This window comes from Amblyraja radiata (assembly GCF_010909765.2).
Source record: "Amblyraja radiata isolate CabotCenter1 chromosome 42 unlocalized genomic scaffold, sAmbRad1.1.pri SUPER_42_unloc_2, whole genome shotgun sequence".
NCBI lineage: Eukaryota > Metazoa > Chordata > Chondrichthyes > Rajiformes > Rajidae > Amblyraja > Amblyraja radiata.
In genome coordinates this window covers 3,570,631-3,593,527 of record NW_022630088.1, presented here as the reverse complement: position 1 = coordinate 3,593,527, position 22,897 = coordinate 3,570,631, and positions in this window count along the sequence as shown.

Below are 22,897 nucleotides of genomic sequence, written 5' to 3'. Positions count from 1 at the left end.
CCAGTGGAGTCAAACCCAGGAGAGTGGGAGTTAGCAGCGTGGAGGTTTCAGGACCGGTGCTGGGTCCAGGCTGCAGGTAAGGCGATGGCTGTGGGTTGCTGGAGGGAGGTGGAGTGGCGAGGGTCAACGGGCCCGATGGTGGGAGTCGGGGTCGGCGGGCGATGCGTGGGAGGTCCCGGTGGGCGGTGGGGCGGCGCGGTTCGGCCAACCCGGTGAGGCGACGAGATGAGTAGGGTGCGTTGCGGCCGACATTTTCGGGGATCCCCGGTCTGGCGGCGATGTTAGGAGGGCCAGAGGCGGGGAACCGGCCAATGGGAGACTGTTGCCGGGCAGAACTCGGCAACAGGCTCCCTCAACAAACGCTCAAAACGACTAAAAAAACCCACTTAAAACTGCACAAAAACCTTCAACAACGCATCAAAACCCCCCAAATCTGCTGAAAACCCTCAAAACATTGAACCTCTCAAAATCCCTGAAAAACACCCAATAAAACCCAAAAAACTCCAAACTGCTCAAGAAACGCGGAAAACCCCTCAAAACTGCACAAAAATACATCAACAACCATCAAAAATTTGAGAAAAAAACAACTGCCTCAAAAAACCCTCAACAGGCCTCAAAACGGCTAAACAGTCCCTCAAAACTGCTCCAATCCCTCAACAACAAAAACCCTTAAACCTGCTCAAAAAACCCTTAGCAGCGCCTCAAAAACCCTGAAAACTACTGAACCCTCAAAAACCCTCAAAACCCTCAAAAAAAGAAAAATCTAATCTGGTAAAAAAAAACCTGAAAACTGCTGAAAAACACAGTTAACACCTCCCTCCATTCCCCTCCCTCCCTCCTTCAAACCGCTCACTCCCTCCAAACCCCCTCCTTGTGCCCCTCAATAACTCATCGTCCCTCCCTGAAAACTCCCTCCAAATCCGCTCTCCCCTCACGCCTCCATTCCCTCCCCTTCCCCTCAAACTCCCTCCCCCTCCGTCCCGAAACACCCTCAATCATTTCATACTCCCTCCTTCCCTCTCAATCTCTCAACCCCCTCCCCTACTGCCCCCTTCCCCACACCCCTCCCTTACACCCCCTCCCCTACACACCCTCCCCTACTGATCCTCCCCTACACACCCTCCTCTACTGCCCCTCCCCCACACCCCCTCCCCTCTCCCCTACACACCATCCCCTACTGATCCTCCCCCTCCCCTACACCCCCTCCCCTACTGCCCCCTCCCCTACTGCCCCTACACCCCGTCCCCTACTGCCCTCTCCCTTACTAGAATAAACTGTTTTCTACTAAAATTAACTTTTTTATATTTGTATTTCAATAATCAACTCTTTCTATATTTCCCCAATATACTTTTTCTCTCTACTAAATTAAACGTGTTTAATTTGTATTTGAAAAACAAACTCTATATTTCCTAAATAAACTCTTTTCCCACTAATGACTAAAATGAACTTTTAAAATTTTTATTTGAAAAATAAGCTCTATATTTCCTGCATAAACTTTTTATCTCGCTAATTACTAAAATAAACTTTTTCTACTAAAATTAACTTTTTACTTTTTTATTTGAAATAAAAACTTTCTATATTTCTTAAATAAATGTTTTTCTTCCTAATTACAAAAATAAACTTTTTAATTTTTTCATTTGAAAACGAATCTCTTATATATTTCCTAAATACACTTTTTTGTCTCTCTAATTACGAAAATAAACTGTTTATTTCTCTCTAATTAATAAAATAAACTTTTTTTCTCTCTAATTACTAAAATAACCTATTAATTTTTTTTGTTGAAAAACAAACACTTTCTATATTTCCTAAATAAACTTTTTTCCCTCTACTTACTGAAATAAACTTTTCAACATTTGTATTTGAAAACGAAGCTCTTTCTATATTTCATAAATAAACCTTTTTGCTCTCTAATTGCGAAAATAAACTTTAAAAACGTGTTTTATTTGAAATATAAGCTCTTTCTATATTTCCGAAATAAACTTTTTTCTCTCAGAATACAAACAAACGTTCTCAAAAGTAATTTATTGGCAGAGCCAACCTGGTAACATTCGTCTGTGATTGGAGAAAGAGAAGAGAGAGAAAGGGACGCGAGAAAGAGTGGGAGAGAGAAAGGGACGGGGAGAAAGAGAGGGAGAAAGAAAGAGGGGGGAGAAAGGGAGGAGAGAGAAATAGAGGGGGAGAAAGAGAGGGGAGAAAGAGAGAGAGCGAGAGAAGACATAGGAGGAGAGAGAAAGACATGAGATAGAGAAAGAAAAGAGATAGAAAGAGAAGAGAGTGAAAAGGGGGAGGGAAAGAGGAGAAAAAGAGAGGGAGAGAAAGAGAGTAGAGAAAGTGAGGAGAGAAAGTGAGGAGAGAAAGAGAGGAGAGAAAGAGAGGTGAGAAAGAGAGGAAAGAAAGAGAGGAGAGAAAGAGGATAGGAAGAGTGAGAGAGAGAGAGAGAGGGAAAGAGAGGAGAGAAAGAGAGAGTAGATTAAAAAGAGGTGAGAGGGGGCAGAGAGAGAGAGGGGAGAGAAAGAGAGGAGAGAGGAGATTAAAAAGAGGTGAGGGGCAGGGAGAAAGAGAAGAGTGAGAAAGAAAGTGGGGGGAGAAGTGTAATAGGTGAATAGATAAGGGGGGCGGGGCTTTTTATGGTGTGTGCCCATTAATTCAGTCTCATATCACAAAATCTTCCCCCCTGCTTTACCTATTCACCTTAAAAAGCTACCCCTCAGATTCCTATTCAAGTTTTCCCCATCCCCGCGTCTCTCACCTTAAACCCATGTCCTCTGGTACTCGATTTCCCTACTCTGGGCAAGAGACTCTGTGCACCTGCCCGATCTATTCCTCTGGTGATTTTGTACACCTCTGTAAGATCACATCTCATCCTCCTGCGCTCCAAGGAATAGAGTCCCAGCCCTGCCCCAACCTCTCCCCTTAGCTCAGGCCCCTCGAGTCCCGGCAACATCCTCGTAAATCTTCTCCACTCCCTTCTCTCCTTCAGTTTACTGTTTCACCTCCTCCTCCAGCTTCTCTCTCCTTCTCTTATTCTCTTCCCCCTCTCTTTCCTCTTTCTCTCCCTTGCTCTTTCTCCCCTTTTCTTCTCATCTATTTCTCACCCCCTCTCTTTCACCCCCTTCGTTCTCTCTCATCTATTTCTCGCTCATCTATTTCTCTCTCCTCTTTCTCTCTCCTCGTTCTCCCGCTCTCTTTCTCTCCTCCTTCTCTCTCCACCTATCACTCCAACAAAGTAACTCCAGCACTTTGTGTCTTTTCTTTTAAAACAAAATTGCAGCCCTTGTTTTTCAAGTTGGAATGATGGGGATTCGGAGTGAAGGGTGGAAGTGATATCTCTAAACCCGACACTGACCTTCTCTCACCCCTTCTCTCTCTCCCCCTCTTCTCTTTCTCTTCTTTCTTCCTCTCCTCTCTCTCTCATCTCTTTCTCTCGCTCCTCTCTTTCTCTCTCTCCTCTCGTTCTCTCGCTCTTTCTTACCGGCGCCCCCTCTCTTTCTTTCCCCCTCCCTCTCTCTTCCAACTCCCACATTCTCCCCGCCCCTCATTCCTCTCTCACCATTAAATAAGAGAGAGACAGGGGTAGGGAGAGCAGGGGGACAGGGAGGGGCGGGAGACTGAATGGGCCGAATGGCATGTTGTGCCTCTGAACCAAACCACTTTATTTCACTCTGTTTAAGAAGGAACTGCAGATGCTGGAAGATCTGCAGATGGTGCAAAAGTCTGAAGTAGGGTTTTGACCTGAAACGTTGCCTATTCCCTTCGCTCCATAGATGCTGACTCACCCGCTGAGTTTCTCCAGCCTTTTTGTCTACCTCTTTATTTCACGCTCCTTCTCTTGCTCTCACTCTTTTGCCTTTTCCTTCTCCTATTTTCCTCCCTTGTCTCTCTCTCTCTCTCTCTCTCTCTCTCTCTCTCTCTCTCTCTCTTCCTCTGTCTCTCTCTCTCCCTCCCTTCCCCCCTCTCTCTCTGTCTCTCTCTTTCTCCCCCCATCTCTCTCTCTCTCTTCTCACTGTGTCTCTCTCTATCTGTCTGTCTGGCAGTCACTCACACACACGCCCTCCCCTCCTCTCTCTCTCCCTGCCACTGTCGCACTCCTCTCTCTCTCTGCCTGTGTGTCTGTCTGTCTGTGCGTGTGAGCGTGTGTGAGTGTGTGTCTGTGTGAGAGTGAGTGTGTGAGGTGGAGGGTGTGAGTGCGAGGTGGAGGATGTGTGAGGTGGAGGGTCTAGTGTGAGGTGGAGGGTGTGTGAGTGTGTGAGGTGGCGGGTGTGAGTGTGAGTGTTCAATAAATAACAAATAGCACATATAATAGTTTTGTGTATTTCAGAGCTTATTTGCTGTTTAATAGCCTGATGGCTGTCAGGAAGAAGCTGTTCCTAAATGAGTGTGTGTATGGGTGTGTATGTGCTGGAATGTTTGTGTGTGTGTGAGTCTCTGAGTGTGTGTGTGTGTGTGTGTCTCTGAGTGTGTGTGTGTGTGTATGTGTGAGTGTGTGTGTCTGTGTGTGTATTTGTCTGTGTGTGTCTGTGAGTGTGTGTGTCAGTGTGTGCACTTTGTTTGAAATGCTGTGAGGTTGGATTTGTGGCCTGCACTTTGCTTGGAATGCTGTGAGATTGGACTTACTGCGTGCATTCTGCTTGGAGTGAAGTGAGGTTGGATTTGTGGCCTGCACTGAATTACTTTTGAGGTAAATTCTCAGATATTCTTTGTTAAAATGTGACCGCTCTATACTTCCGGTGCAGCCATGCAGCTGTAAGGGCGCAGCATTTAGCTCTGCTCCCATTAAAATCGTGTAAAAGCTGTTTTGGAAGATAGGACCGACTCAAAAATACTCACCGGAGCTGTTTGGCATCGTGTAAATGATGTCATCAGACATCGCTGCGAAATAACGGAGTTAAACGGGAGTTTTAAATGAGCAGAAAGAAGCCTCCACAGAGACCTACAAAACCTGCTACCAGTCTTCATTTTAAAGAAGCCGGCAAAACTCTGCAAGAGCTGCTATCAACAACAGAAAGCTCGGAAGAAGAAGTTGCATCTGAAATGGCTTCCAAGGGGAGAAAGGAAGTGTTGAAGCAAATAGAACAGTCGGTAAGAAATACTGTTTCTAAGGATCTCTCTCAATTGATAACGGACGGGAACAGTGCACTGGAGAATAATATCTCTAGAAAATTTGATGCTGCCTGTGCAGAATTAAAGGAGCAGCTTACTTCTTTAAAGAAACATGTGAAAGGTGTTGATAAGAAGCTAAGTGCAGAATTCAGCCGGGTGGAAACGACTGTAATAAGAAGTTTGATGCTATGTTTGTGACTACTAAAAGGTATGACTAGCTGATGGTAGATTTGGAGGCTACAATGAATGAAATGGCTGAGGAGATACAGAATTTGAAAGAAGCACAGAAATCTGTAGAGATTGGCAAAAATGACTGATAAATGTCTGGATTTGGAAGCGAGATCGAGAAGGCAGAATTTGAGAATTGTTGGAGTGAAGGAGGGACGAGAGACCGGAGTTCAAACACGGGAATTCGTTACCCTCCTACTCAAACGAGTTTTTAAACTGCCGGAAAACCCGAGAATAGACGTGGCTCATTGGGTGCAACATTCATAAAACAGACGAGGTGCTCCCCCAAGACAGATAATAGTGACATTTCTTGACATTTCTGCACTTGAAGACATAATGAAAAAGATTCCCTACGGATGGGATTTGATATATGAAGGAGATAATATCGGATTCTTCCGTGATTATCCCCCGAAATTGTGAAAACAAGGGAATTGTTTTCAAAGACAAGACATATTCTGAAAAGTCTCCCCAGTGTACGATATGGAATAATGTATCTTGCAAAAATGAGGATTACCTATAAATCTGATGAACGTGCTTTTACGGACCCAGAACAAGCATTCAAATATGCACAAGACATCGTAAAGGAACAAAGTGAAACTTAGAATGGAACACCGGCGAAGATTGGCTTTTTAACAAAAGGAACTGCATTTTTTAAGATGTCAGAACTCCCTTACAGACACTGGCCAGACATGTTATCTCCCTGGAATGTGCTTTTGAGCGCTCAGTACAGCTTTCACCTTGAATGGAGGGCTCAGAGATAAACAATAAGAAGCTGAAGATTACAGATACAAAAGCGGTCTGGGAACATGGAATAAATGTTAATGGACTGGAAAATATAAAAATATTTTGATTTAAGAAAGCCTTACTTTATCATATTTTATTAGTAAATAATCAATAAACTTAACTAACTCAATAATACTAATCTACATCTAACCGTAACTCTAACAATGACTAACCTACAGGAATCTTAGCTCACGACGTTAACTAACTTTAATTAATAAACTTTAATTAAGCTTATAGATAATAGTGATGTAAAAATAATGACGTATACAAATACATAGCAATTAATCAAAATGTTAATAATAATACTAACACAACCGTGGGTGATCGAGGGGGGAGGAGAGTCATACACGTGATACTATGTTTAACCCCTTGAAACCTGCTTGTGTCTAAGGTTTAAGACTGGGTTTTAAATGGGGGAAACAACGTAATAATGCCGAGAGTATACACGGGCATATAATTTATATATGGTGAATCTTAGTATATACTTATTGTTAGATTATGTGGAAAGGCATATATATATTTAGAACTAAGATATTTAGAGCTAAATGTCTTTCTCTTTCTCCTTTCTTGCTCTGCTTGGATAAATCCCACAAATATTACGGCCCTTCAGCCTTTTAGGACACTTGGTCATGGGGGCGGAGCTGAATGTAGATTAACATCAACGGAAGTCCATCAAGATCTTGCCACCTTAGGTGGCCCCTCCCCTTTAAGGTATCTCCTCTTAGATACCTTAAAATCACTTTTTTTAAATTATCACCACGATTGTTATTATTTTATTTTTATTACAACACACTCCTCTATCTTTTTTTAAGGTGTGCTTTAGAAAGGAGATGCCAAATAAACGCAACAGTTCGGGACGACCACCCAATGCCCAAAGTTCTGAGGTATTTGTTTGCACCATATGACTTAAAGATATCAAATTGATTCAAAATGCAAGACGATAGACATAAAAAGAATGGAGGAATTATGTTCTGTAGTTGGAACATAAGGGGTGCTAATGAGCCAATTAAAAGAGGTAAAATCCTTGCCCAATTAAAAGCACGCAATGCTGACATTTTTTTTTGCAAGAAACAACATGAAACAACAAACACTGATAAGATTTAAGGCAAATTGGATAAGTCAAACATTCTACTCTTCATTCACTTCTGAAGCAAGAGGTACGGCTATTATCATCCGAAAAGGCACACCATTCAAATTAAATAATACTATATCAGATAAAGAGGGAAGGTATGTTATAGTTTTGGGAGAAATTTGTTCCACCCAACTTACTATGATATATATTTAGAAACATAGAAATTAGGTGCAGGAGTAGGCTATTCGGTCCTTCGAGCCTGCACCGCCATTCAATATGATCTTGGCTGATCATCCAACTCAGTATCGGTCCTTCTCTCCATACCCTCCATACCCTCTGATCGGCCTTTAATCCATTCAATTTACCCAACACCACTTCCCGGCTAACTTGGATTTCACTCAATTCCTCCAACTCCTTTGACCCGCGGTCCCCTGCTATTTCCGGCAGATTATTTATGTCATCCTTAGTGAAGACGGAACCAAAGTAGTTATTCAATTGGTCCGCCATATCCTTGTTCCCCATGATCAACTCACCTGTTTCTGACTGCAAGGGACCTACATTTGTTTTAACTAATCTCTTTCTTTTCACATATCTATAAAAACTTTTGCAGTCAGTTTTTATGTTCCCTGCCAGTTTTCTTTCATAATCTATTTACGCTCTTAAATTTGATAACCCTCAATTTTTTAATAAACTGTTGGATATAATATCAGAGTTTAACTATCAAAATGTAATAATAGGGGGGATTTCAATTGTGTTTTAGATCCATATTTAGATAAATCTATAAAACAAAGGAGATGTAACATAAGATCCAAGACTGGTGAACTTTTAAACACATATATAAAAAACACCAATATAACAGATGTATGGAGAATTGCTAACGCAACTGGAAGGGAATACTCATTTTACATAAAATTTATTCACGAATTGACTATTTCTTAGTAGATACGAAATTAATTCCATATACCATAATAGCATTATTTCCGACCATTCCCCGTTCACTTTTATATGAAAAGTTGAAGGCATGCCGGGCAAAAAAATCCTTCTGGAGGTTTCCCCCAAATTCTGAATAACCCACAAAGTTACACATACTTAAAACAACAAATTAATTTTTTTTTCAGATAAATGATACGCCAGGTCACCCTCTTTATTATGGGAAACCTTTAAAGCATTTATTAGAGGCGTTATAACTTCATATCAAACCTTCCTAAATAAAAAAAATACAGAACAATTGAAGTTAGAACAAGAAATTAGACAATTAGAGTTAGACAATGCCAAAGACCCAAATATAGATAGACATAATAAGATAACAGTATTGAAATTTAAATTAAACAGAATTTTATCAGCAAGAGTGGTAAGACTATTCCAAATTACAAAACAGGAAAATTTTAAATTCGGTGATAAACTTCATAAACCAATTGTTCGTCAATTGAAAAAACGAGAAAAGGAAAACACAATTATTAAAATTAAATCAGAGAAAGGTAAATTATTAACATTATCTAAAGATATTAACAAAAGATTTGCCCAATTTTATCAACATTTGTGCTCATCTAAAACCACAGCAGATGACAATAAAATTACAAACTTAGATAAATGTAACCTTCCAAAACTTGACCCCTCGGAACCCCTAGGAGCTCAGATTACACTTGAAGAGATAGAGGAAACAATAAATTAGCTGCAAAATGGCAAGACGCCTGGACCAGATGAATTAACAATTCATTTTATAAGAGATTTCATGAGATAATCATCCCACGTTTACAAAAACTATATACACACGCCTGTGTATATAACAAAGATAAAGACGTAGAAGAACCAGGTTCATATAGAGCTATAGCACTTTTAAATACAGATCAGAAAATTCTAGCAAAGACCCTAGCGAGAAGATTGATTAAATATATTAGTAATTTAATAAACCCAGATCAAACGGGGTTCATACCTAAAAGATACTCATTTAATAATCTGAGTTTAATATAATGTATTTACATAAAATAGAAGAAGAAGAAGATGTATCAATTGTTTCTCTAGATGCAGAGAAAGCAATTGTTCAAGTAGAATGGCACTATTTGTATAAAGTACTGCAAAAATTTAACATGGGAGTGAATTTCACTTTATGGGTAAAATTATTATATGACAAGCCGACGGCAAGAATACTAACCAATAATATGTTATCTTCAAAATTCCAATTATCAAAGAGCAATAGACAGGGCCGTGCATAATCACCCCTGCTATTTTCCCTTATGATAGAGCCCTTAGCAGAAAGTATAAGAACTCACCCGAATATTGGGGGATACAATACTAAAGATTCAAATAATAAAATCTCACTCTACGCAGACAATATACTTTTATACATCACAAAATCGCAAACTAGTTTACCAAATTTATTATGCTTAATAGAGGAATTCGGATCTTTTTCAGGTTATAGAATAAATTGGAATGAAAGTGAAATTATGACGTTAAAACCTCACGAATTGACACATTTATTAAAATTTCCCTTTAAAATCACAACAGAAAATTTTAAATACTTGTGTATTTAAATTACTAGAAAATATAAATCATTATTTAATGCTAATTTTATGCCATTATTAACTAAGTTGATTGCGCAGATTAAATTCTGGAAAAATTGCCGTTGTCTTTAATAGGCAGAATACACGCTATAAAAATGATTTTTTTAAAACCACAAATATCATACCTATTCCAATCAATACCATTATACATACCAAAAAGCTTCGTTAAGAAGCTAGACTCTAATATTACAAATTTCATTTGGGACTATAAATCACATAGATTCCAAAGAAAACATTTGTGTAAACCAACAAATGCTGGGGGACTTTCACTCCCGAACTTTTTGTACTACTACTGGACAGTGCATATAAAAAATATAATCTATTGGTTGGACAGTTCTGCCCAACAGTCAGAATGGATAAAAATGGAGAAAGAGGACTGTTCTCCTTTTAATATAGGAGCGATCCTCTTCTCCCCGATAAAAATGAATAACACAATATACAAGAAGAACCAAATCATCCATAATACAATTCGAATTTGGAAACAAATAAAATTAACTTTAAAATTAAGGAATCTATCACTGTTAACCCCATTGGTTAATAATCCAGCATTTAAACCATCTTTCTCCGATAAAACATATAACCAATGGGAAAAACTGGGAATTAAACTGATCAGTGACTTGGGAAACTTGTTATCATTTCAACAATTACAATCAAATTACAAGCTGAAAAATGACCAATACTTTAAATATCTTTAGATCCGTGACTTCCTGAAAAAATATAAACAAGGATACCAAACTTTAACTCTAGACTCATTGGAAGAAGCAATGAACAATAAAGCTGAATCAAGGAAATTAATATCATATTTATACAATAGTATCTTAAATAGAGAATTACCACAGACAGAGGCACTTAGAGAAGAATGGGTACGAGAACCACTGATAAATATCCCAAAAGAAACTTGGGAAAAACACTTGATACATATACATAAATGTTCGATTAATGCAAGACATAATTTAATTCAATTTAAAATTCTACACAGATTTATTATTCGAAAACTAGATGGCACAAATTCTACCCAAGTACTTCCCCCATTTGTGATAAATGTTTATTTCAGAATGCCACTATAACACGCTCTTTTGTTTCTTTATACAAATTTTGGAGCAAAATCTTTGAAATTTTCACAAAATTACTTATGATAAAACTTGACCCTAACACTGAATTGCTTATATTTGGATTACTGGAAGACAAGAATGAATTGAATAAGTTTCAAAAACAATTTTTAATTATGGTTTAATAACGGCAAAAAAACCTATATTGACATTTTGGAAAAACACATTGGTACCAACGCTTAAAAGATGTGGATTTCAAACATGTTGGAAACTCTACATCTTGAAGAAATACGATTCCTCCTAACAGACAAAGTTTGTCGATTTCTTAGAAGCATATGGTGCAACATAAACGTAGAAACGATCCGTTTCAGGACTGGGTGAATGGTGGCCAAGAATAACAAATATCTATCTCTCCTTTATTCTTCTGCTTTCTACCTCTGCTTCTTTTCTTTTCATTCTCTTTCTTTCATCATTTTCCTTTTTTTACTTTCTGATATCACACACATTTCTATTTATTTTCTATTTTTTCTCTGTCTCCTTTTTATTGTTAAAATAAAAATAATAAGAAGCTGTACATGAATTGTAACATGCCAATATATACTATGTACCTAAAAAGGTACCATAGTATTGTACTTACTTGTAATTAAAATGAAATAAATAAATAAATAAAAATTAACCGCTCAATGTCTCCATTTTTTATCACAGCAATGTCAAGTCAAACTGAAATGAAAGGACAGGTGCAGAGAAATGCTAAATTGAAATTACGAGACAGTCATTAAAGTGGGCGGAACCCCAGCCTGCCGAGTTCTACCCGGGGCTTTAAAACGGGCACACAGCACCAGAAGCCAGGGAACAAGACGGAAGAGACTTGCGGGCGGCAAAACTTGAACAGTAAATCAAAAGGACTGTCCGAAAAGACTGCTGCGATAGCCAGAAAAGGCAAGCAGGACTGATTTTCTACAGACCCGATTGGCAGCCGGTAAGGACTGAACTCTAAATGAACTGAGCCAAAGACTGCAGCCCCAGAGACTCTGTTTAACCCTTTAATGTCTGAGAAACGTGTCTGGCTAACGTGTTGATTGAGAAAGTTTGAAATATTGGTGGGGTTATGTTAACCAAGATGACAGGGTGATGATAGTGTTTGTTGTCTATGTAAAGTGCATCCTGCTTCAGTGTGGGATTAAGGGCTAATGTGAGCTAATTTCTAATGCTTATATGCTATGTGTGGTGTTGGTTTAAATAATTGCACTTTAAAAAAATGATAAATGTGTTAAATAACTGTAAAGATTCATATGATATTAAGCTAAAAAATTGGTAACAGTAGTGGGCATTATCTGTATTTTTCATTTAATGAAATGTGAAAATTATTTTAAAAAACTAAATGGCTGCTATGAGTTGGAATGTTAGATACATGTAATTTTCTGTTATTTATATTTTGCTACAGTAATGTGTATATTTTCTGCCTTTGTGTCTAAAGGTTTTTCACCTGGTAAAGACTAAAACTGCTAAAGACTAAGCAGCTAAAACTGCTAAAGACTAAGCAGCTAAAACTGCTAAAGACTAAGCAGCTAAAACTGCTAAAACTGCTAAAGACTAATCTGCCAAAAGGAGGAGAAAATAAAAGGTGGAAAAGAAATGTTTGGTCCGAGTGAATCCAGTTCATCATTTCGGGGTAGAATAATCAAATCCCTTTCAAGCAGGGAATCTGCAAAAACATTAGAAGGCTTGACAAGCAAAGAGCCTCCATGAGCAGCAGAACACAAGAGACACAAGAAATAATTCAATAAATCTCATCTTTAACATTTAAATTGTTGTTATATTTTAAGAATCATTCACATTTTAAACTTTAATAAATCCTTTTTCCACTTGCCATGCCTTCGTGTTCTTCATCACAATGGGAACCTAATAGGCAATCGTGGCTGCTCTGAGAGCCACTATGACTTACTAAGCCTGAGTGACTGAGCTGCCAGCCCAAGAATGCATTCGGCCTGCAATGTCCCTACTAGCCCTCTGGAAACCAGCCCCTTCAGCCCACAACACCAATGGTAGCTCTCCAGAAACCCCCCCCCACTGGCCAGCAATATTGGAATTGGTGGAGAGGTGGAATATTACGTTGGGGGACCAGCCCTCCCGTGTGAAGCTGCGACCTAACGGTTCCCACTTAGTCTAGTTCTCTTTTAAATTTGACTGCTTTGTCTTTTTCAACAAATCTCCATTTTGACTTTACGAACCAAACTTACGAACCAAATTAAACTATTTCACTGTGAGGTCAGGATAAACTTGCTTTATTTGTTACGTAAGGGACAAATGCGCCAACATTTAAAAAAAAAAAAAAACACTTTAAAATGCCTTTAAGATTTTGAGCCAGTGGCAGCCAGCTGGTACTGTGAGCAGTCGGCTGTGTGCAGCTTGGCTCACTTTAGCATTTTCACTTGGGTACAGTATGAATGAGAAGATGCTGGTACTGTTGATTGTCTGTTCCACGACAGGGGAATGGAGGGCTTATATTAAGAACACTTCTCCATCCGTTTTATTACTTATCTCTGGAGCGTCAGATATTTTTTTCAATCTTATCTTCTTTATGGCCTTGAAAGAAGCACATGTTATTACGCAGGTTTTCATCTTAATGTCTTTTTTAAAAGACAACGTGTCCTCCATATTGCGTTCAATATAATTTGCAAAGTCATTCAGATTTGGCACCGAGCCATTCTTTTGTTCTACTAGACTATGCTTTTGTAGAAGAACAACTTCACTTTAGATTTGACTGTTAGCTCTTTCAACCTCACTCTGGCAATGGAGGAGGTCCAGGATAGAAAGATCATTGTGAGAGTGGGAAGGAGAGTTAAAGTGGTTGGCAACCGGGAGATCCAGCAGACCTTGGTGGACTGAGTGCAAGTGTAGGGTGAAATGCACGCCTAGCCTAGTCTAGATACAAGGAGAGAGAGAGTGTGTGAGAGACAGCGTGTGTGAGAATGTGTATGTGAGAGTGCGAGTGTGCGAGAGAGCAAGAGAGAGGGAGTGTGTGTGAGAGAGGGGGTGCGTTTGTGTGTGTGAGAGACAGAGGGGGTGTGTTTGTGTGAGAGGGGGTGCGTTTGTTTGAGCTCCGAAAGGTCTTGCCACACACGTCACACTCATAACGCTTCTCCTTGTTGTGCCCCGTCATGTGGTCCTCCATCGAAGCGCAGCCCCTCCAAGCTCAGCCCCTCGAAGCACAGCCCACACACCGAGCAGTTGGGGGGGGGGGGGGCTCACCTGCTCCCTGGCTGCCCTCAACGGCCACTCACGTCCCCGTCTCTCCGTCCACAGCAGCGGCTCCTAAACCCTGCAGGAGGGAAACACAGAGGGTCAACAAGCTGGCAAACAGGACATTACTAGCACATATCGGGTGCATTTATGGCGGAGGAAACCATTATATAATTAAGCGCGTCACAGTGGTGCAGCGGTACAGTTGCTGCCTCACTGCCAGAGACCCGGGTTCGATCCTGACTGCGGGCGCGAGTACATCGCGACGCCCCGTGTCTCCCAAGAATTCGAGTAATTCAAGAAATAGCGACAATTCCCCTACCTGTCTCAAGGCAGCTCACACGGAGCAGTCTTGCATCCCTTTCGTACAGCCAACAGGAACTTCTGGACTTCGGTTCCTGCAGCTGCAACAACTCTCTGGTCGAACTCCGTCTCACTCCTGAGCTAGTCAGAGCAGCAGAACTCCAGCGGAGCCGCAGAACGCCAGCGGAGCTGCAGAATGCCAGTGGAGCTGCAGTATGCCAGTGGAGTCGTTCTGGTAGCACCAACAGACGTCGACACGTACGAAAGCACCGCCGGGGACGCAGAGGTGGGTTAAAGGCCAGGTTAGAGTTAGCCCCATCCAGACTAGCAATTCCTAGCCTTTTCCTCGCCAACGTGCGCTCACTGGCAAACAAAATGGACGAACTATGGCTAAGGATCACCTCCCACAACATGATCAAAGACAGCAACATCCTGATCTTCACGAAACTTGGCTCAACATCGACTTTCCTGATAGCGCCATCCAGCTAACGGGGCGTCAATTACTCCGAGCGGACAGGACAACAGACTCCGGTAAGACCAGAGGTGGGGGTCTGTGCATGTATGTAAATAAAGCATGGTGCACGGACTCCACCATCATCGAGAGTCAATGCTCAGCTAACTTAGAGTTCCTCTTGGTTAGATGCAGACCGTTGTATCTGCCCAGAGAGTTTACCTCCACTGTTGTGACTGCAGCCTATATTCCTCCTGATGCTAATGCCAAGCTTGCAATGAAAGATCTGCATACTGCCATTAGCAAACAACAGACTCACAACCGCGAGGCAGCCTTCATTGTTGCGGGTGACTTCAATCACTCCAACCTGAAGACTGTACTCCCCAAATTCCACCAACAAGTCTCCTTCGCCACTAGAGAAGACAAGACACTGGACAAAGTCTACACTAACATGACTGAAGCATACAAAGCACTCCCCCTCCCCACCTCAAATGGAACAGTCTTGCATCCCTTTTTCAACAACAGGAGTACGGAGGATGCCATCTCAACGGCACTTCACTTTGCCCTCTCCCACCTCGACAACAGAGACACTTACGTAAGAATGCTGTTCATCAATTACAGCTCAGCATTCAACACCATTATACTCTCTAAACTGATCACCAAACTTGGTAACCTGGGCATCGACCCCTCCCTCTGCAACTGGATACTGGACTTTCTAACCAACAGACCCCAGTCTGTTAGGTTAGACACGCACTCCTCTTCAACTCTCACCCTGAATACCGGCGTTCCACAGAGCTATGTGCTGAGCCCCCTCCTCTACTCCCTCTTCACCTACGACTGCACACCTGTACATGGTACTAACACCATCATCAAGTATGCAGATGATACAACGGTGATTGACCTCATCAGCAACAACGATGAGTCGGCCTATAGGGAGGAGGTCCAGCGCCTAGCAGCAAGGTGCGCTGACAACAACCTGGCCCTTAACTCCAAGAAGCCCAAGGAGCTCATTGTTGACTTCAGGAAGTCTAGGGATGGCAAGCACACCCACATCCATATTAACAGGACGGAGGTGGAACGTGTTTCCAGCTTCAGGTTTCAGGGGATCAACATCTCTGATGACCTCTCTTGGACCTACAATACCTCAACTCTGGTCAAGAAGGCTCACCAGCATATCTTCTTACTGAGGAGACTGAAGAAGGTCCATCTGTCTCCCCAGATTCTGGTGAACTTCTACCGCTGCACCATCGAGAGCATCCTTAACAACTGTATCAGTTTGGTGTGGCAACTGCTCTATCTATGACCAGAAAATACTGCAGAGGGTGGTGAAAATTGCCCAACGCATCACCGGTTCCTCGCTTCCCTCCATTGAGTCTGTCCAAAGCAAGCGTTGTCTGCGAAGGGCGCTCAGCATCGCCAAGGACTGCTCTCGCCCCAGCCACAGACTGTTTACCCCCCTACCATCCGGAAGTCGCTACAGGTCTCTCCGTTGCCGGACCAGCAGGTTCAGGAACAATTTCTTCCCTGCGGCTGTTATATTACTCAACAATGTACCTCGGTTATTGCCACCCCCCCCCCCCCCCCGGACACTCCTCGCACAGGATAACACTATGACTGTATGCATGTAAATTGATTTATTTATTGAAATCATATTCTATGTCGCTCTTCCAGGGAGTTGCTAACTGCATTTCGTTGTCTCTGTACTGTACACTGACAATTAAAGTTGAATCTGAATCTGAACCTTGGACTGTCTGATCACCTCTCATTGTTCCTGCTCCCAAAGTACTCCCCACTAATCAGACGGGTTAAACCCACTGTGAGGACAGTTAAAGTTGATGAAGATGTCAGATGAAGCGGACTCCACACTTCAGCAGTGTTTATGGAAACACTGACTGGAAGGCGTTTGCAGCCCAGGCCACCCTTGACTCCCACATGGACATTGATTCCTATACATCCTCTGTACTGGACTTTATAAACTCCACTATCAACAGTGTCACCTCCCTCAAACGGGTGACCATATTCCCGAATCAGAAGGCATGGATGAACAGCGAGGTCAGGCTACTGCTGAAAGCACGGGACACCACTTTCAGGTGAGGCGATGCCCGAGCCTACAGCTCATCCAGGGCTAACCTGAAGAGGGGCATCAAGAAGGCCAAGCACTGCCATAAGCTCAGGCTTGAGGAGCACTTCAACAACAACTCCGACCCCCGACGCATGAGGCAAGGCCTCCAGGCCATCACGGACTATAAACCCACCAACACCACCCCCACATCCAGCAATGCCTCCTTCCTTGAGGAGCTTAACCACTTCTATGTCCGCTTTTGACAGGGACAATCTAGAGATGGCCATCAAGGCGGTGCTCTCTGCCGATCACCAGCCCCTCACACTCACCCCCTACAACGTGTACGTGGCACTGAGTAGGAGTAATGCACGTAAGGCTGCTGGCCCTGAAGGCATCCCCGGGCGCGTCCTCAAGGCCTGTGCTACACAGGTGACAGACGTGTGGACTGACATCTTCAACCTGTCACTTGCCCAAGCAGTTGTGCCCACGTGCCTTAAAACCACCTCCATCGTGCCGGTGCCAAAACACTCCACTGCGGCGAGCCTCGACGACTTCCGCCCAGTTGCACTTACTCCCATCATCACCAAGTGCTTCGAGAGGCTGGTGCTGGCACACCTCAAAGGCTGCCTACCCCCCACATTGGATCCCTATCAGTTTGCCTCCCGCAAGAACAGGAGAACGGAGGACGCCATCTCAACGGCACTTCACTCCGCACTCTCCCACCTCGACAACAGAAACACTTACATAAGAATGCTGTTCATCGATTACAGCTGAGCATTCAACACCATTATACCCTCTAAACTGATCACCAAACTCGGTAACCTGGGCATCGACCCCTCCCTCTGCAACTGGATTCTGGAATTTCTAACCAACAGACCCGTCTGTTAGGTTAGACAAGCACACCTCTTCAACCCTCACCCTGAACACCAGCGTTCCACAGGGCTGTGTGCTGTGCCCCCTCCTCTACTTCCTCTTCACCTACGACTGCACACCTGTACATGGTACTAACACCATCAAGTATGCAGTTGATACAATGGTGATTGGCCTCATCAGCAACAATGAATCGGCCTATAAGGAGGAGGTCCAGCTCCTAGCAGCATGGTGCACTGATAACAACCTGGCCCGTAACTCCAAGAAGACCAAGGAGCTCATTGTGGGCTGCAGAAGGTCTAGGGGTAGCACGCACATCACCATCCATATTAACGGGACGGAGGTGGAACGTGTTTCCAGCTTCAGGTTTCTGAGGGTCAACATCTTTGATGACCTCTCTTGGACCCACAATACCTCAACTCTGGTCAAGAAGGCTCACCAGCGTCTCTTCTTCTTGAGACTAAAGAAGGTCCATCTGTCTCCTCAGATTTTGATGAACTTCTACCGCTGCACCATGTAGAGCATACTTACCAACTGCATCACAGTATGGAATGGCAACTGCTCTGTCTCCGACCGGAAAGCACTGCAGAGGGTGGTGAAAATTGCCCAACGCATCTCCAGTTCCTCGCTCCCCTCCATTGAGGCCCTGCGGCTGTTCCACTACTCAAAACTGTACCTCGGTGATTGCCAATCTCCTCCCCCCCCCCCCCCCCCCCCCGGACACTCCTCCCACAAGGAAAAAAATAATTGCACTACTGTGACTATATGCATGTAAATATATTTATTTATCGCTCATATTTTATGTCGCTCTTCTAGGGAGATGCTAACTGCATTTTGTTGTCTCTGTACTGTACACTGCACAATGACAATAAAGTTTGAATCTGAATCTGAATTAACCGAATTATGAAGGAACAGAATTATTAACTAACCCTATATCACACACACAAACTGTTCCCCTGCAACGTTGATTACACTGCGAGTCAGGTCGTGTCCGGTTACTGAAATGGACAAAAGGCCCAGGTTCCGCTCCGTCCCTACTACACGCCAGCCCATTGCATTTTGCAGGAGTGGCCTATCTTGCTCCGCTATAGAATCTTTGGTAGGGACTACCTGAAATTAGTGAAGTCAATGTTCATACCGCTGGGTTGCAAACAGCCCAAGCGAAATATGAGGTGCTGCTCCTCCAATTTACGGTGGGCCTCACTCTGGCCATGGAGGAGGCCCAGGACAGAAAGGTAGGATTCTGAATGTCAAGTCAAGTCAAGTTTATTTGTCACATACACATACGAGATGTGCAGTGAAAAGAAAGAAAGAATGGGAGGGGGAGTTGAAGTGCTGAGCCACCGGGAGATCAGGTTGGTTATTGCAAACCGAGCTGAGGTGTTTGGTGTGAGTGTGTGTGTGCATGAGAGAAAGTGTGTGTGTGAGGAAGTGTGTGTGAGAGAGAGCAAGAGAGAGGATGTGTGTGCGCGTGTGAGAGAGGGAGCGAGAGAGGGATTGTGTGAGAGGGACGGAGCGAGAGATGGAGTGTGTGAGAGAGGGAGAGAGAGAGGGAGTGTGTGAGAGATGAGGGGGGCACGAGAGGGTGAAGTGGAGAGAATTTCTGTACGAGTGGGGGGAAGGTGTGGGGAGAGGGCAGAGAGAGGAATGTATATGTGCAGCTTTAATAGGCTGTGGGCCGAGCATCAAAAATGTGTCTAGAAATAGGATTTCGTGACCCAAGTCACCAAACTACATGAAATTTTCACATATTGTGTAAATAAAATTATATAAATCACCCCTGAAACTCGATATGAAGAAGACTTGCACATTTTTATTAAATTAGAGAAAAACGGGAAAAATGTCGGGAATTTTTTAGTCCAATCAAAGGACGTTTAACATTGAGTTGACTCCCAGTTGGCCAATCACGCGCTTTGTTTCAGGCTTGCACACAAAATGGCTGAGGGGGCTTCACAGATGCCTGTTTTACTGGAGATTCCGATGTGTGTTCTGTGGAATAAATGTCGTGGAAACTTGCAGCAGGTTAATTGTATTTAGTGGAAAAGCATTAAAAAGGGTGAAGAAAGTGCTGCGAAGCGGATTAAAGTGCAAGAAAGCCTTCAAAGTCCCTGCTGATGTGCTGGAACACAAAGAAGGACCCCATGAATCAACTAACTAAAAGTTAAGACTAAAGTCTGAATTTATGAAAAGCTTTCTGTATGGACTTTAATTAATTTAATTGCACCCTTTATAATGTGAATAAATTCATTCATTCATTCCTTATTCATTCATTCACTCACTCACTTACTCATTCATTCATGATATTGACCACGGCTTCACTTTACCGCGAGTACCTAGGCCCCGCGATCGGAGCACTTTTTCCCAGTAAGTGTTCGCAGGCAGCTCCGAGATTATTTGTTAAAGACTTATTACTCTACAACAAGCTGGCATTAGTGACAATGTTTAATTGACTGTTATAGTTTAGGCCCTCAATTTCATGAATGAATGAATGAATGAGTGAGTGAGTGAATGAATGAATAAGGAATGAACGAATGAATTTATTCACATTATATAAAATTAATTAAAGTCCATACAGATAGATTTTCATAAATTCAGACTTTAATCTTACCTTTTAGTTAGTTGATTCATGGGGTCCTTCTTTGTGTTCCAGGGACTTTGAAGGCTTTCTTGCACTTTAATCCACTTCGCAGCACTTTCTTCAGCCTTTGTAATGCTTTTCCCACTAAATACAATTATCCTGCTGCAAGTTTCCACGACATATATTCCACAGAACCCATCGGAATCTCCAGTAAAACAGGCATCTGTGAAGCCCCCTCAGCCATTTTGTGTGCTAGCCTGAAACAAAGTGCGTGATTGGCCAACTGGCAGACAACTCAATGTTAAACGTGCTTTGATTGGACTAAAAAATTCCCGACATTTTTCCCGTTTTTCTCTAATTTAATTAAAATGTGCAAGTCTTCTTCATATCGAGTTTCAGGGGTGATTTATATAAAAAAATTTACACAATATGTGAAAATTTCATGTAGTTTGGTGACTTGGGTCACGAAACGGCAGAATAAAGCTCCTCGGCCCACAGCCTATAAGGGACATTGGTCAGGTAGCATTTGGAGTACTGCATAGTTTTGGTCATTCCATTACAGGACTGATGTGGAGGCTTTGGGGAAGGTGCAGAGATGGTTAACCAGAATGGATTAAAAACAAGGAACTGCAGATGCTGGTTTACAAAAAAGGACACAAAATGTTAGAGTAACTCAGCGGGACAGGCAGCATCTCTGGAGAGAAGGAATAGGTGATTGAAGAAATGACCCTAAACGTTACCCATTCCTTCCAGTATTTTGTGTTTACCTAAACAGCTCCCATCTATCCACATGGCAGTGTACCAGCAGGCTGGAGGAGCGGTCAAAGGCCTTGCCACAGAGTGGGCAGGTGAAGGGGTGCTGGCCGGTGTGGACTCACCGGTGCTCCAGCAGGTGGTCAAGGCGGGTGAAGCCCTTACCACAGGACGGGCAGGGGAAGGGACGCTCACCGCTGTGGATACGCTGCCACAGGCTGGACATGCGGGTGTAACCCTTGCCACACTCAGCGCACACAAAGGGTCTCTCTCCGGTGTATATCCGCTGGTGCTCCCACAGCCCCCGTGCTCTCTTGTCACAGTGGGAGCAGCTGCTCGCCGGCGTGGGTCCGCCGGTGCTGCCGCAACCCCCGCGAGCTGTCAAAATCCTCACCGCAGTACGGGCAGTCGTAGGGCGGGCCACTGATGTGCACGCGCTGGTGAGACAGGGCATGGGAGGCCATGGCAAAACGCTCTCCACACACCGGGTTGGGGACGGGACGGTCGCCGGTGTGCACCCGCTGGTGGGACAGCAGGTTGCCAGACTGGGTGAAGCCCTTGCCGCACTGGTTGCAGGTGTAGGGCCGCTCCCCAGTGTGCACGCGCCTGTGCTTCTTCAGCTCTGGCGACGACTTGAAGCCCTTGCCGCACTGGGCGCAGGTGTAGGGGCGCTCGTCGGTGTGGGTGCACTGGTGGGACAGCAGGTTGCCGGACTGGGTGAAGCCCTTGCCGCACTGGGCGCAGGTGTAGGGGCGCTCGTCGGTGTGGGTGCGCTGGTGGGACAGCAGGTTGCCGGACTGGGTGAAGCCCTTGCCGCACTGGGTGCAGGTGAAGGGGCGCTCGCCGGTGTGGATGCGCTGGTGGGACAGCAGGTTGGGTGAAGCCCTTGCCGCACTGGGTGCAGGTGAAGGGGCGCTCGCCGGTGTGGATGCGCTGGTGGGACAGCAGGTTGCCGGAGGAGGTGAAGCCCTTGCCGCACTGGTTGCAGGTGTAGGGCCGCACCATGGTGTGCACGCGCCTGTGCTGCTTCAGCTCTGGCGACGACTTGAAGCCCTTGCCGCACTGGGCGCAGGTGTAGGGGCGTTCGTCGGTGTGGGTGCGCTGGTGCATCAGCAAGTTGCCGGAGTGGGTGAAGCCCTTGCCGCTCTGGGCGCAGTTGTAGGGACGCTCGCCGGTGTGCACGCGCCTGTGCTGCTTCAGCTCTGGCGACGACTTGAAGCCTTTACCGCAGTCGGAGCAGGTGAAGGGCCGCTCACTGCTGTGCACCCTCTGGTGTTCCCTCAGCCCTGACAACTGGGCAAAGCTCTTGCCGCATGTGGAGCAGCCATAGAGCTTCTTGCCCGTGTGCACCCGCCGGTGGGTCACCAGTTGATTCGCCATCTTGAAGCTCTTGCCGCAGTCTGAGCAGGTGAAGGGGCGCCGTGTGCACCCGCCGGTGGATTTCCAGATCGCTCGGGTACTGCCAGGCCTTGCCACACACGTCGCACTCATAACGCTTCTCCTTGTTGTGCCCCGTCATGTGGTGCTCAATCGAAGCGCAGCCCCTCGAAGCTCAGCCCGCACACCGAGCAGTTGGCGGGGGGGCTCACCGGCACCCTGGGGGCGGGGCTCACCGGCACCCTGGCCGCCCTCAATGGCCGGTCACGTCCCCGTCTCTCCGTCCACAGCAACAACTCCTAAACCCTGCAGGAGCGGAAAACAGAGGGTCAACAAGTGGCAAACAGGACATTACTAGCACAAATCGGGTGCATTTATGGCGGAGGAAACCGTTATATAATTTTGCGCAGCACAGTGGCGCAGCGGTACAGTTGCTGCCTCACCGCCAGCGACCCGGGTTCGATCCT